This window comes from Aedes albopictus, chromosome 3, assembly GCF_035046485.1.
Source record: "Aedes albopictus strain Foshan chromosome 3, AalbF5, whole genome shotgun sequence".
NCBI classification, from domain to species: Eukaryota; Metazoa; Arthropoda; class Insecta; order Diptera; family Culicidae; genus Aedes; species Aedes albopictus.
Genome location: NC_085138.1, coordinates 212,751,778 through 212,766,318, shown reverse-complemented (window position 1 = coordinate 212,766,318; position 14,541 = coordinate 212,751,778).

The following is a 14,541-nucleotide window of genomic DNA, read 5'->3' as shown; positions in this document are numbered from 1 at the left end:
AGAAACTCTTGGTGGTACTCCTGGAGGAACTTTTACAGGAATTCTGAAAGAATTCCCGGAGAAACCCCAAAATAAATCTCCGGAGTCACTCCTGGGAGGATTCCCGGAGACATTCCTGGAAGGAAACTGCTGCAGAAATCCACGGAGGAACTTCTGGAAGAATAACTGAAAAAAATCCTGGAGAACTTCCTGGAATTCTTGAAGGAATTCTTGCTGAAATCTCCGGAAGAACTTCTAGAGAAATTCTTGGAGAAGAATTCCCGGAATAAAACTCTTGGAACAATTCCAGGAGGAACTCCTGGAGAAACTCGTGGAAGAATGCCTGGAGGATCTTTAGTAAGAATTTTTGAAAGAACCCCTGGAGATTTGTTGGACGAACTCTTGGAGAATTCCTGGAAAAAATCTCGGAAGAAATCTTAGGAGAATTTCCGGAGAATTCCCTAAGGAACTCCTGTCTAAAGGAACTGCTAGAGGAATTCACGGAGGAATTACTGGAAGAACTCCTGGGGTATTCTCGGAAAAACCCCTAGAGGAATTGTCGAAGGAATTCCTGGAGAATTTCCTAGAGGGGTGCTACGTGCTAGAGCAGGTCCTGGAGCAATTCCCAGAAGAACTGCTAAAAGAACTCCTGCAAGAATTCTCAAAGAAACTCCTGCAGAAATCTCAGGAGTAACTCCTGGAAAAAAATTTTCTGGGAGGAATTCTTGGAAGAATTCTCGATGAAACTCTTGCTCGTATTCTCGGCGAAACTACTGAAAGAATTTCCAAAGAAACCTTTAGAGGATGTCTAGAGAAAAACAAAATCAAAGAATCAAATCCTCGGAGTCTGCAGGAAGAATTATGAGAATATGAGAATTCCTGGAGAAACTTCTGGAAGAATTCTCAGAAGAACTCCTGAAAGAATTCCCTGAGATATTCCTAGAAGAATTCTCGAAGAAACTCCTCTGGGAATATCTCCTGAAAAAATGACGGAGGAACTCCTGGAAGAATTCCTGCAGAAATATTCGAAAGAACTTCTGGGCGAATTCTTGGAGAAACCACTGAAAGAATTCCCAGAACAACTCTTGGAGAAAATCCCGGAGGAACTCTTTGAGAATACCTGGAGAAACTCGTGGAAGATTTCTCGGAGGATCTTCTATAAGAATTGTGGAGCGGACCTGGTGTGGTGGTTAGAACACAATACTATCACGCCTAGGACCTGGGATCGAATCCCACTCCCGACATACTCACAAAATGTGGGTTTTTCCTTCGGAAGGGAAGTAAAGTGTGGGTCCCGAGATGAACTAGCCTAGGGTTAAAAATCTCGTTAATACAGACAAAAAAAACTATAAGAATTCTTGGAGAAAACCTTGAAAAAAAAAAACCCGGAGAAACCCCTGAAAGAATTCCCGGAGGAATTCCTGGAGAATTCTTGAAGGAACTTCTAGAGGAATTCCCGAAAGAACTCCTAGAGGAATTCCCGGAGGAACTCCTTGAGAATACCTGGAGAAACTCGTGGAAATTATCCCAGAGGATCTACTGTAACAAATTCTAGTGGATGGATCTGGTGAAATTACCGGAGGAACTTCTAAAAGAATTCTCAAAGAAACTCCTGCAGAAATCTCCGAAGGAACTCCTGGAAATATTCTCCGGGGAACTCCTGGAAGAATTATCGGAGAAGTTCTTGGTGGTACTCCTGGAGGAATTTGCGGATCAACTTTTATAGAAACTCTCGAAAAAATCCCAAGGGAACTCCTGCAGAAATCTCCGGAAAAAAACTCCTGGAAGAACTCTTGGAAGGATTCTAGGAGATATTCCTCGAAGAATTCACAAGGAAACTGCTGAAATCGCCGGAGGAACTTCTGGAAGAACTTCCGGAGGAACTTTCAACTTTTTTCGGGAGTTTTTTTTATGGAATTCTTCCAGAATATGTACGAAATCTCCCGAGTGGTTCTTACGGTACTCCTCCAGGAGTTTCTTTGGAAATTCCCTAGGAAATTCCCTAAGAACTCCAGAAGAAATTTCCCAAAGAATTCTTGAAGAAATTTTCAAACAACTTCTGGAATAATTCTCGAAGAGTTCCTCGAGGAATTTTTGAAGAATGCTATATTCCCGGAAGGAACTCCTGGAAAAAATAGAAAAAAAAACATCCTGATGGATTCCCAGACGGAACTCCAGGTTAATTCCCAAAAGAGATACCAGGTGCATTCCTGGAACGACCTCCCCAGTGGGAAAGCCTGGAAGAACTCAAACTGGGAACTCCTGAGAGAAATCCCAAGCCAGAACTCCTGAAAGAATCCCCAGCAGTAACTTCTAGAGGAATCCCTAGCGGGACTGGAATTCTTGGACGAATCATCAGAGGGAACTTCTACAGAAATTCTTGGTGGGAACCGTTGGTGAATTTCCGGAAGAAACTCCCCAGCGAGAACTCCAGGAGGCATTCTCAGCAAGAGCTCCTTGAAAAATCCCCAGCAAAACTCCTGAAGGAATCACCAGCGGGGATTCCTGGAGGAATACCCGGTGGGACCTTCTGGTGAAATTTTCAGCGGGATCTCTTGGAGGGATCCTCAGCGGGAACTCCTGAAGAAATCCCCAGCGCGATCTCCTGGAAGGGGAGCTTCTGGAGATATCCTCGGTGGTAGTTCCTGTATTTACGGTGGGAGTGCTGGAGGATTCCTCTTTGTGGAAGTTCCCGGTTGTTTATTTCTAGAGGAGTCCCCGATGGAAACTCCTTGATAAATTCCCGGTGGGATCTTCTGGAACAATCTTCAGCGGGAACTCCTGGAGGAATTCCCATAGGGAAGTTCTGGAGGAATCCTCGGTGGGAACTCCTGGTGTATTTCCGAAAAAAAAAACTGCTGGAGGACCCCCTAGCGATAGTTCTTGGAAAAATCCCCAGCGGAAACTCCTTGAGGAATCCCCGGTGGGTGTTTCTGGAAGGATTTCACGATGGGAGTTGCTGGAATAATCCTCTGTGGAAGTTCCTGTAGATCATCCAAAAATCCTCTGGCAATTTTATGCACCACCAATAAACAAATAAATACTCCTGGGGAATTGTCCAGCATTCCTTACTGGGGTATCCTTCTGGGGAATTCTCTAGCAATTCCAACAGTATCTCCCGAGAATCGCTCCATCCAAGTATTTGCTGGCAATTTCTGCCACCACTGCTTCTTCCGGGAAATCTTCCTGCAGATCATGCCACAGATTTCTTCCGCAATTTCTTTGGAGAAACCTTCCAATCATTCCTTACGAGGAATTCTCCAGTAGTTCCTCTCAGGGAATGCAGGATTATTCTGAAAATACACAAAATATTAGCACCCGCCGCAACGTCCTCAATAAATTTGCTGTCTGTTATTGTTTACACTAAAATAGACCAAAAAAATAGAACAATCGGTGCGTTCGCGCGCTGTTTGGTCTATTTTCTTTGGTCTATTTAATTTGGAACGGTCCAAAATTGGTATAAATTTGGACCAAAAAATGGACCACCAGTGAAGTTGCCCTTACCAGTGTATTTTGTTTTATACAAGTTTAACTTGTAATACAAGAACGACCACGGTACCAGGCACCAGGCACGGTAAAGGCTGGGTATGCTGCGCAATTCAGATCCCATTGTGATCCACTAGCCTCTGCCCAGCAACGCCTATCCCTACCTCCACGTGGTACCGGCCGGAAACTATGAGCAACCTTAGGGAAGATCGGGTAACCAACCCCGGTGGGAACTTTGGTCGTAGGCTGACAGGGAAGGGGGGGTTTGCTTCGGCAAACCTGAGCGTCTGTTCTCCAGGAGGAGCGGCTCACAACAGCCTCTGATCCCCATGTTAGGGGCGGCTGATCTACGTCCGAGTGCCAGGGAAGGACTCTAAGCTCAACTGTGCACTATGGTCCTCCGGAAAGTAGGGGGTTGGTGTCAGGCCCTACGAGCCAGCCGTAAAAAACCATTGTAACGGAAAATCAGCAACAGAATAATACGAACCGAGACCAAAGCTTTCCATGCCGAGTGGTTGTCCTTCTCGGTGACCATAGTCGTTGTTTTTTTTGCTCCGCTTTTGTATTTATTTTGGTCAAGTTACCCGGATAAAAACTAACCATAGGGTGTTTGGTGAAAACCATTCCTGCACCATACAGTGTACCAGCTACAATAATGTATATTGTAATGAAATGGTTAACTAAAAGCTTCGCACATTGTAGCTACTATACATTTACATTCGATTTTTATGTAACGCTATATTATACTGTTTTTCTTACGTTTGAACCATTCACTTTTCCAAAACATTATTTTTCCGTGCATTTTTAATTATTTATTCAGTTTTAGATTTTTTCCGTGCTTTGTTTTGTTGATCTTTGTGACTTTTATGATGCAAAGGAAAGGAAAGAAAAAAGTGAATAAGTTGAAACATCAATTTAAAGTCAATAAAATGTTTAAATAAGTAGTAAACCAGATGTCTTAAGAATTGCAGATCGAAGAGATATGGTGGGCTAGGTATGTAGAGTGCGATGAGAGGAATACGATTGACGAACTTTATCTTTGACGTAGAGCCATCTTTAACATATGGACTGGACTGAATACTGAAAGAAATTCTTATATAGGTTCGTCTGTGGGTTCGCTTCTTAACCTAACTTATACTTGAATCGAGCTTGACAGTTTTCTAATGAGTTGTTAAATACATATGTACGTGTATTTCAAACTTTAGTCAAACTGGAGCCTCAATATTGCAATAACGGTTAAGCACGCTGTAATGATACTTATGTACCTCGTCACCCACTTCATGCAACTACATTAGTGGTCTAATAATGCTCAGCGCGCTCGGCATAGTTCCATCATGCCGCTCAAAGTGTTGCCACAAATAATGCTTAGTTTGCGAAACCCGGTTATCTGGCTTCAACTGTTAATGCATTCAGAGACTACTCAGACCTCGACTCAGACTTAGACGTGGGCGATCCAATATATGAAAGGTTATCCAAAACGCTCTGGAGAATTCCCAAAGCGCATTCTCATAATGCTAGTAAGCCTAAGATGCCATTAACAGGAGGAAAATGACAAGATAATATAACATTACATGGTTTATGTAATGTAAACCAATACAACATAACAAAAGAGAACCATTCCAAAACCATTTAATTAAATGTATAACCAGTGGTGAAACTACAATTAAAAACAATATATTTACCACAGACAAACAGACGTAACACTCTGATAATTCCCATCGTACACCGATTTAACGGTCTTTTGCAAAATTCGATAGTTGGCCAACTGCTCAACCGTGGCGTTTGCATAGTTTTTGTTCGAGTTTGACGTTTGCTCACTACCGCCACCTAGTTGGTGGTCGGCCAAACATAGTTCTTTTAGCATTGGGCGAATATGTTTCCGTGACTATGATTTGAATCGAAAATGGCCGAAGTGTTACGTCTGTTTGTCTGTGTATTTACGGTACATTTTGTTGTTTGAAACCATATGTGTACCATACAATGTACGGTTTATTAAAACCCACGTATCAGTATTTATAACAATTCATTTACAATATAATGTATGGTTTTGCAAAAAAATATATATGGAGAAAAATATATTTTTTTATATTGTTGCGATACTTAACAACCCGTATAGTATATTGTAAAAATCTTATTTACAATTTACTACATTACATTTTATTGTTTTTGCATTTTTATTTTTACAGTGGTTTCTATTGTAAAAATATGGTTTTAAATAGTACTGTTACAATACAACGTTCGGTTTTTCTACTGTATTTTTTATTCGGGTATTTACTTTTAAAAACAATCATATTGTGTTAGAATTGGACTCTACTAATTGAAAGTTATCAATATAGTGTTTTTCGGCTGAGAAGTGCCGCTAAATCGAGTAAAACGTCGTAATAAACTTTTCTGTTTTTGCTCATCCATTGTGTTCCTCTCGCTGCTATCAGTACCGCCATCGACCTACACGATTCTCCTCGTCGGTCGTGAAAACTGTTGCAACGCTTTGTCTGTTTATCAACAATGACGAAGAAATGCGATGGTGAACCCTGCTTCGGTGGATCTGCCCGGAGCAATAAAATTGAGTGCAAAATCTGCCGAAAGTCGTACCATGTGAAATGTGCCAACCTCAATGGGGATCAACTGAAAGCTATTCGCGATTTGCCTGGAGTTTTCTGGTTATGTTGTGTATGCCGTAACATAGAGAATACGGTCGACCAATCAATGCACAGCTCTTCATTAGATCTGGTTCTGCAACGCCTCAACTCGATTTCCCGCCTAGTGCATACGCAAATTGATATTAGTCGTTCTTTGTGTCGTTTACTGGGTTACGAACACGTTCGCGGTAGTGCATCCAAGGCGTCTTTACTGAACAAGGCATCAGTGTTGAACGTCGCTAACAGCAGTTTCGAAAATGCTCTGGGTCGAATGCAGTTTGAATTTTCGAAAGATTTCAATGATCTTGCCCCCGATAACATTTGCCCACAGACAAACAGACGTCTCACTCTACCCACATTCCATCGTTTCCCTTTTTAACGGACTATTCAAATATTTTGTAGTTCGCAAATCTCTCGCTCATGGCGCATGCATCGTTTTCGCTCCTGTTTGACGTTTGCTCACTACCGCCATCTACTCAGTGGGTTTGCGAAACACAGCTTAATTAGCATTGGGCGATTATGATTTTGGGACGATCATTTTAATCGTACTTTGTTCCAAGTGATATGCTGTTTGTCTGTCAAAAACAACGGAAGAACGCCATACCACTGAATCTTCTGCTGTACTGAACGATAACAACAAAAGGGATCGAACGTCTAGCTCTGATATGTCACCAAATGCCGAAAAAAGAATGCGAGTCGAAGTTCCGATAGGTACGTGTGAAAATTCAAATACTGTAGCTGCCCCTCTTGCAGTGAACCATCGATCCTCCACTGAGTACGTCACCGGGTCTACATCACAAGCTAACGTCAGCGATGAGCTGATAATCCCCGCTATTGCATCCGAACCGTCGTCCGCTACTGCTGCTGCTGTTGCTACTGATTTGTACGAACCTACTACCACTACTGCCGAATTTGCTGCTATCCTCGAGCCTCCTGCCACTGCTGGAGCCCTACCCACTACTGTAACCACCATCCATCCAACATACGCCACCACAACTAACGATCAGCTACCCCTGCCAATGTTCTAAACAACGCCTGTCCAGCCACAACCACTACCGTCAATCAAGCTTTCGATATTAGTCCAGCCGCCAATGTCAACCAGTCAACCGATTTCAGCCAAGCAAACAATGTGTTTCTAGTTCCCTCTACCACCAAGGCCAACAATTCTATCATTCACGCCACCACCAAGTATACCTGTGCCAACCTACCGGTCAATGCCCGTGCCACACAAGTCACCTGGACCAATCCTCGTCAAGATCATCCTGCATATCAAGTCCCGCACAATTTTAATACAGTTGCTAAAATGATGAACTCTGTTGCAACTCAAACCTCGCCGACCATCAATCTGCATCCAAACAGTTTTGAATACCTTCACCGTGATAATATTGCAAAGATATCAACGAACTCGCCCACCAACACAACTGGTTCCGCCCAACTACATCCGCTGCCTGCGCAAGTTAGTAGATTACGTAACGTCGATAGTAATAACGTAGTTTATAAGGATAGACAGGAAAGTGTTGTATCCCATATGTTATCAATTGCAAATCGAGAGGAACCTAGGAAATGGTTCCATGTTTCTCCGTTCCAACTTCATGAAACTGCTGAAAACCTTTCCCGTTTTGTGTCTATGAGAACGAATTGTAATATTGATCAAGTAATATGCCAGAAACTAGTAAGCGAGAATCGTATGAATGGGCCACCTCTCACATTTGTGTCCTTTAAGTTAAGTGTTCCCGATGATGTAATTCCCTCTTTAAGTTCAACAAATTTTTGGCCCGAAGGGATAGTTATCAAACCTTTTTTATACCAACGCCCTCTAGCCAAACGATTTTTGGGTCATTATCTGCCAACCAACGCTCTCCGCAGTCCTATCTCCAGGTTAGCCGTCCAGAGGTCACAGACATATGGGCCCATATAGCCGAGGCGGTAAACGCACGGGTATTCAGCATGACCATGCTGAGGGTGACGGGTTCGATTCCCGGTCGGTCCAGGATCTTTTCGTAAAGGAAATTTCCTTGACTTCCTTGGGCATAGAGTATCTTCGTGCCTGCCACACGATATACGCATGCAAAATGGTCATTGGCAGAGGATGCTCTCAGTTAATAACTGTGGAAGTGCTCATAGAACACTAAGCTGAGAAGCAGGCTTTGTCCCAATGAGGACGTTACGCCAAGAAGAGAGAGAGAGAGAGGTCACAGACATCTCCTTCCGTACATCAAATGCAAGATCGTTATCAGTTCACAGCACCATCGACTACCAGAACAAACATAACGCAATCAAACAGCCAACTTCAAACTCTAGTCTAAAAACTTCTAATGGACTTAGTGTTTTCTATCAGAATGTAAGAGGACTTCGAACTAAAATAGATTCATTTCTCGTTGCTACCACGTCCTCAGAATATGACATCATAATGTTAACTGAGACATGGTTGGATGATGTCATTACTGATCGCCAATTGTTCGGTCATGAATATACGGTGTTTCGTTGTGACCGATCGATACGTAATAGTTCTAAACAATCAGGTGGAGGGGTACTTATTGCTGTTCATCGTCGACATAATGCTTCACTTGTGTTTACCACTGACCGTGTTCAAATTGAACAGTTATGGGTCAAAGTATCGTTGTCTAGTAAAACTCTGTATCTATGTTGTTTTTACCTACCGCCAGATTTAAAACGCGACATGAACATTTTGAATTCTCATTTGTCGTCAATAGAGCAGGTGAATGCTTCTCTCAAAGAACAAGATTTACTTCTAATTTGTGGTGATTACAACCTCTCATGTATCGATTGGGAATATGATAAAATTGAATCAGATTCGTTTATTGCAAGGCCAATCGAACTCAACAATTCTATACCAACGTATGCTACCACCCATCTTTGGATATAACACTTGATGCTGTAAGTTTAGAAAACCTACCAGATCCCTTTGACCCTACTGAATAAAATTCTGAATAAAATTTCAACAAGATCAACTTTGAAATATTAGCTGAACGCCTCGGCAACGTCGATTGGTTAGAAACAATTTGTTCTACAAGTGTTAATGCCGCTGTCCAGTTATACTCGAGCAAAATCACTGATATTCTGGAAGACACTGTTCCCAAATGCGTTCGTAAGCCCAGTCTTCCATGGTTCACTCCCAAACTGCTTCGTCTAAAATCTCGAAGGAATGCTGCCTTGAGAGAACTTCGGAAAAACAAATGCTTTGTTTCACGCAGGCGGTTTCACGCCATTAGTAACAGATACAGAAATGAAAATAATCGTCAATATCAACGTTACATTCGTCGTTCAGAAGAAAGTCTTCGACGGAATCCCAAACATTTTTGGAATTTTGTCAACAACAAGCGAAAGGACAATGGGCTCCCAGTTTCCATGCACTACAACACCCTTGAAGCCAGAAATACCAAAGAAAAATGCAACTTGCTTGCAAAACGTTTTGCCTCGGTCTTTACCTCCGACAGTTTATCAGAAAGTGATGTAAATTCGGCAATTATTGATGTCCCTGCTGACATTGCATGCCTCTACAATTTACAAATTAGCGACGAAGACATCGTTAGAGCTTCTAAGAGACTGAAACCTAGTTCCTCGCCAGGTCCAGATGGTATCCCAACTTGTATTTTGAAGAGATGTATCCAGCAGCTGCTACTACCGCTCCGTCACATTTTTAACCTTTCGATTTCTTCTGGTATGTTCCTTGATTAGTGGAAGTCATCGGTTATGTTTCCCGTTTACAAAAACGGTGATCGTCAAGATATCGCTAATTACAGTAGACGTTCGATAACTGCAACATGTTTACGTTTCACTTAGCGAACGAAAATTCGATAACTGCAACGCCTGACAGTGTCAACAAGCCGTCAATTGACGTAAAATGAACGTAAAATTCATTCGACTGTTCATTAGGGCTAACATGGCGCACTATTTTAACGTTTGGCGGTGCGATAACTGCAAATTTGTTGCACTTACCGGACTTGCAGTTAGAAAGCATTGCAGTTAAACCGTTTGCACCGACCGAACTGTAGTGAATACAAGGCGAATAGTAATGAGTAAAATCGAATCACCTTTACGTAGTTTACGTTGAGTGTGTATTGATGACAGATACTGAGATGAACTCAAGGGAAGAAAAAGAAGCGAACGGATCGAAATAAATTTCCGCTCAGTTATATGACGAGTGTTACGAAGAACGGTCGACGTGAATAATAATTTTGTTTTTGTTAATAATAATAAGTAGATTTCGAATACGACATGGCGCAGTCGGTAGTGAAACGTGATTGAGTGAGGTTGGCCACCGAATCTGCTGGGGGAGAGAGTTTCTCCAGCAGAAGCACCAATCCTCCGGATGGGAAAGTGAGGTTTCCCACCGGATCTGCTGGGGGAGAGAGTTTCTCCAGCAGAAACACCAATCCTCCGGATGGGAAAGTGAGGTTTCCCACCGGATCTGCTGGGGGAGAGAGTTTCTCCAGCAGAAACACCATTCCTCCGGATGGGAAAGTGAGGTTTCCCACCGGATCTGCTGGGGGAGAGAGTTTCTCCAGCAGAAACACCAATCCTCCGGATGGGAAAGTGAGGTTTCCCACCGGATCTGCTGGGGGAGAGAGTTTCTCCAGCAGAAACACCATTCCTCCGGATGGGAAAGTGAGGTTTCCCACCGGATCTGCTGGGGGAGAGAGTTTCTCCAGCAGAAACACCAATCCTCCGGATGGGAAAGTGAGGTTTCCCACCGGATCTGCTGGGGGAGAGAGTTTCTCCAGCAGAAACCCATTCCTCCGGATGAGAAAGTGAGGTTTCCCACCGGATCTGCTGGGGGAGAGAGTTTCTCCAGCAGAAACACCAATCCTCCGGATGGGAAAGTGAGGTTTCCCACCGGATCTGCTGGGGGAGAGAGTTTCTCCAGCAGAAACACCATTCCTCCGGATGGGAAAGTGAGGTTTCCCACCGGATCTGCTGGGGGAGAGAGTTTCTCCAGCAGAAGTACCAATCCTCCGGATGGGAAAGTGAGGTTTCCCACCGGATCTGCTGGGGGAGAGAGTTTCTCCAGCAGAAACACCATTCCTCCGGATGGGAAAGTGAGGTTTCCCACCGGATCTGCTGGGGGAGAGAGTTTCTCCAGCAGAAGTACCAATCCTCCGGATGGGAAAGTGAGGTTTCCCACCGGATCTGCTGGGGGAGAGAGTTTCTCCAGCAGAAACACCAATCCTCCGGATGGGAAAGTGAGGTTTCCCACCGGATCTGCTGGGGGAGAGAGTTTCTCCAGCAGAAGCACCAATCCTCCGGATGGGAAAGTGAGGTCTCCCACCGGATCTGCTGGGGGAGAGAGTTTCTCCAGCAGAAGCACCACTCCTCCGGATGGGAAAGTGAGGTTTCCCACCGGATCTGCTGGGGGAGAGAGTTTCTCCAGCAGAAGCACCAATCCTCCGGATGGGAAAGTGAGGTTTCCCACCAGATCTGCTGCGGGAGAGAGTTTCTCCAGCAGAAGCACCAATCCTCCGGATGGAAAAGTGAGATTTCCCACCGGATCTGCTGGGGGAGAGAGTTTCTCCAGCAGAAACACCAATCCTCCGGATGGGAAAGTGAGGTTTCCCACCGGATCTGATGATGATGATGATGATGATGATGATGATGATGATGATGATGATGATGATGATGATGATGATGATGATGATGATGATGATGATGATGATGATGATGATGATGATGATGATGATGATGATGATGATGATGATGATGATGATGATGATGATGATGATGATGATGATGATGATGATGATGATGATGATGATGATGATGATGATGATGATGATGATGATGATGATGATGATGATGATGATGATGATGATGATGATGATGATGATGATGATGATGATGATGATGATGATGATGATGATGATGATGATGATGATGATGATGATGATGATGATGATGATGATGATGATGATGATGATGATGATGATGATGATGATGATGATGATGATGATGATGATGATGATGATGATGATGATGATGATGATGATGATGATGATGATGATGATGATGATGATGATGATGATGATGATGATGATGATGATGATGATGATGATGATGATGATGATGATGATGATGATGATGATGATGATGATGATGATGATGATGATGATGATGATGATGATGATGATGATGATGATGATGATGATGATGATGATGATGATGATGATGATGATGATGATGATGATGATGATGATGATGATGATGATGATGATGATGATGATGATGATGATGATGATGATGATGATGATGATGATGATGATGATGATGATGATGATGATGATGATGATGATGATGATGATGATGATGATGATGATGATGATGATGATGATGATGATGATGATGATGATGATGATGATGATGATGATGATGATGATGATGATGATGATGATGATGATGATGATGATGATGATGATGATGATGATGATGATGATGATGATGATGATGATGATGATGATGATGATGATGATGATGATGATGATGATGATGATGATGATGATGATGATGATGATGATGATGATGATGATGATGATGATGATGATGATGATGATGATGATGATGATGATGATGATGATGATGATGATGATGATGATGATGATGATGATGATGATGATGATGATGATGATGATGATGATGATGATGATGATGATGATGATGATGATGATGATGATGATGATGATGATGATGATGATGATGATGATGATGATGATGATGATGATGATGATGATGATGATGATGATGATGATGATGATGATGATGATGATGATGATGATGATGATGATGATGATGATGATGATGATGATGATGATGATGATGATGATGATGATGATGATGATGATGATGATGATGATGATGATGATGATGATGATGATGATGATGATGATGATGATGATGATGATGATGATGATGATGATGATGATGATGATGATGATGATGATGATGATGATGATGATGATGATGATGATGATGATGATGATGATGATGATGATGATGATGATGATGATGATGATGATGATGATGATGATGATGATGATGATGATGATGATGATGATGATGATGATGATGATGATGATGATGATGATGATGATGATGATGATGATGATGATGATGATGATGATGATGATGATGATGATGATGATGATGATGATGATGATGATGATGATGATGATGATGATGATGATGATGATGATGATGATGATGATGATGATGATGATGATGATGATGATGATGATGATGATGATGATGATGATGATGATGATGATGATGATGATGATGATGATGATGATGATGATGATGATGATGATGATGATGATGATGATGATGATGATGATGATGATGATGATGATGATGATGATGATGATGATGATGATGATGATGATGATGATGATGATGATGATGATGATGATGATGATGATGATGATGATGATGATGATGATGATGATGATGATGATGATGATGATGATGATGATGATGATGATGATGATGATGATGATGATGATGATGATGATGATGATGATGATGATGATGATGATGATGATGATGATGATGATGATGATGATGATGATGATGATGATGATGATGATGATGATGATGATGATGATGATGATGATGATGATGATGATGATGATGATGATGATGATGATGATGATGATGATGATGATGATGATGATGATGATGATGATGATGATGATGATGATGATGATGATGATGATGATGATGATGATGATGATGATGATGATGATGATGATGATGATGATGATGATGATGATGATGATGATGATGATGATGATGATGATGATGATGATGATGATGATGATGATGATGATGATGATGATGATGATGATGATGATGATGATGATGATGATGATGATGATGATGATGATGATGATGATGATGATGATGATGATGATGATGATGATGATGATGATGATGATGATGATGATGATGATGATGATGATGATGATGATGATGATGATGATGATGATGATGATGATGATGATGATGATGATGATGATGATGATGATGATGATGATGATGATGATGATGATGATGATGATGATGATGATGATGATGATGATGATGATGATGATGATGATGATGATGATGATGATGATGATGATGATGATGATGATGATGATGATGATGATGATTTGTTAATAATAATAAGTAGATTTCGAATACGACACGAACGTCTACTGTATCGAGGTATAACTTCGCTTTGTTCAGCCTCGAAATTATTTGAAGTAGTTGTGAATGAATTGCTTCTGCACAATTTCAAAAACTACATCAGTACCAAACAACATGGTTTTTTCCAGGACGATTTGTTACCACAAATCTGGTTGAGTTTACTTCGTTTGTTCTACGCTCCATGGATGAAGGCGCACAAGTGGACGCTGTGTATACCGACCTCAAAGCCGCTTTT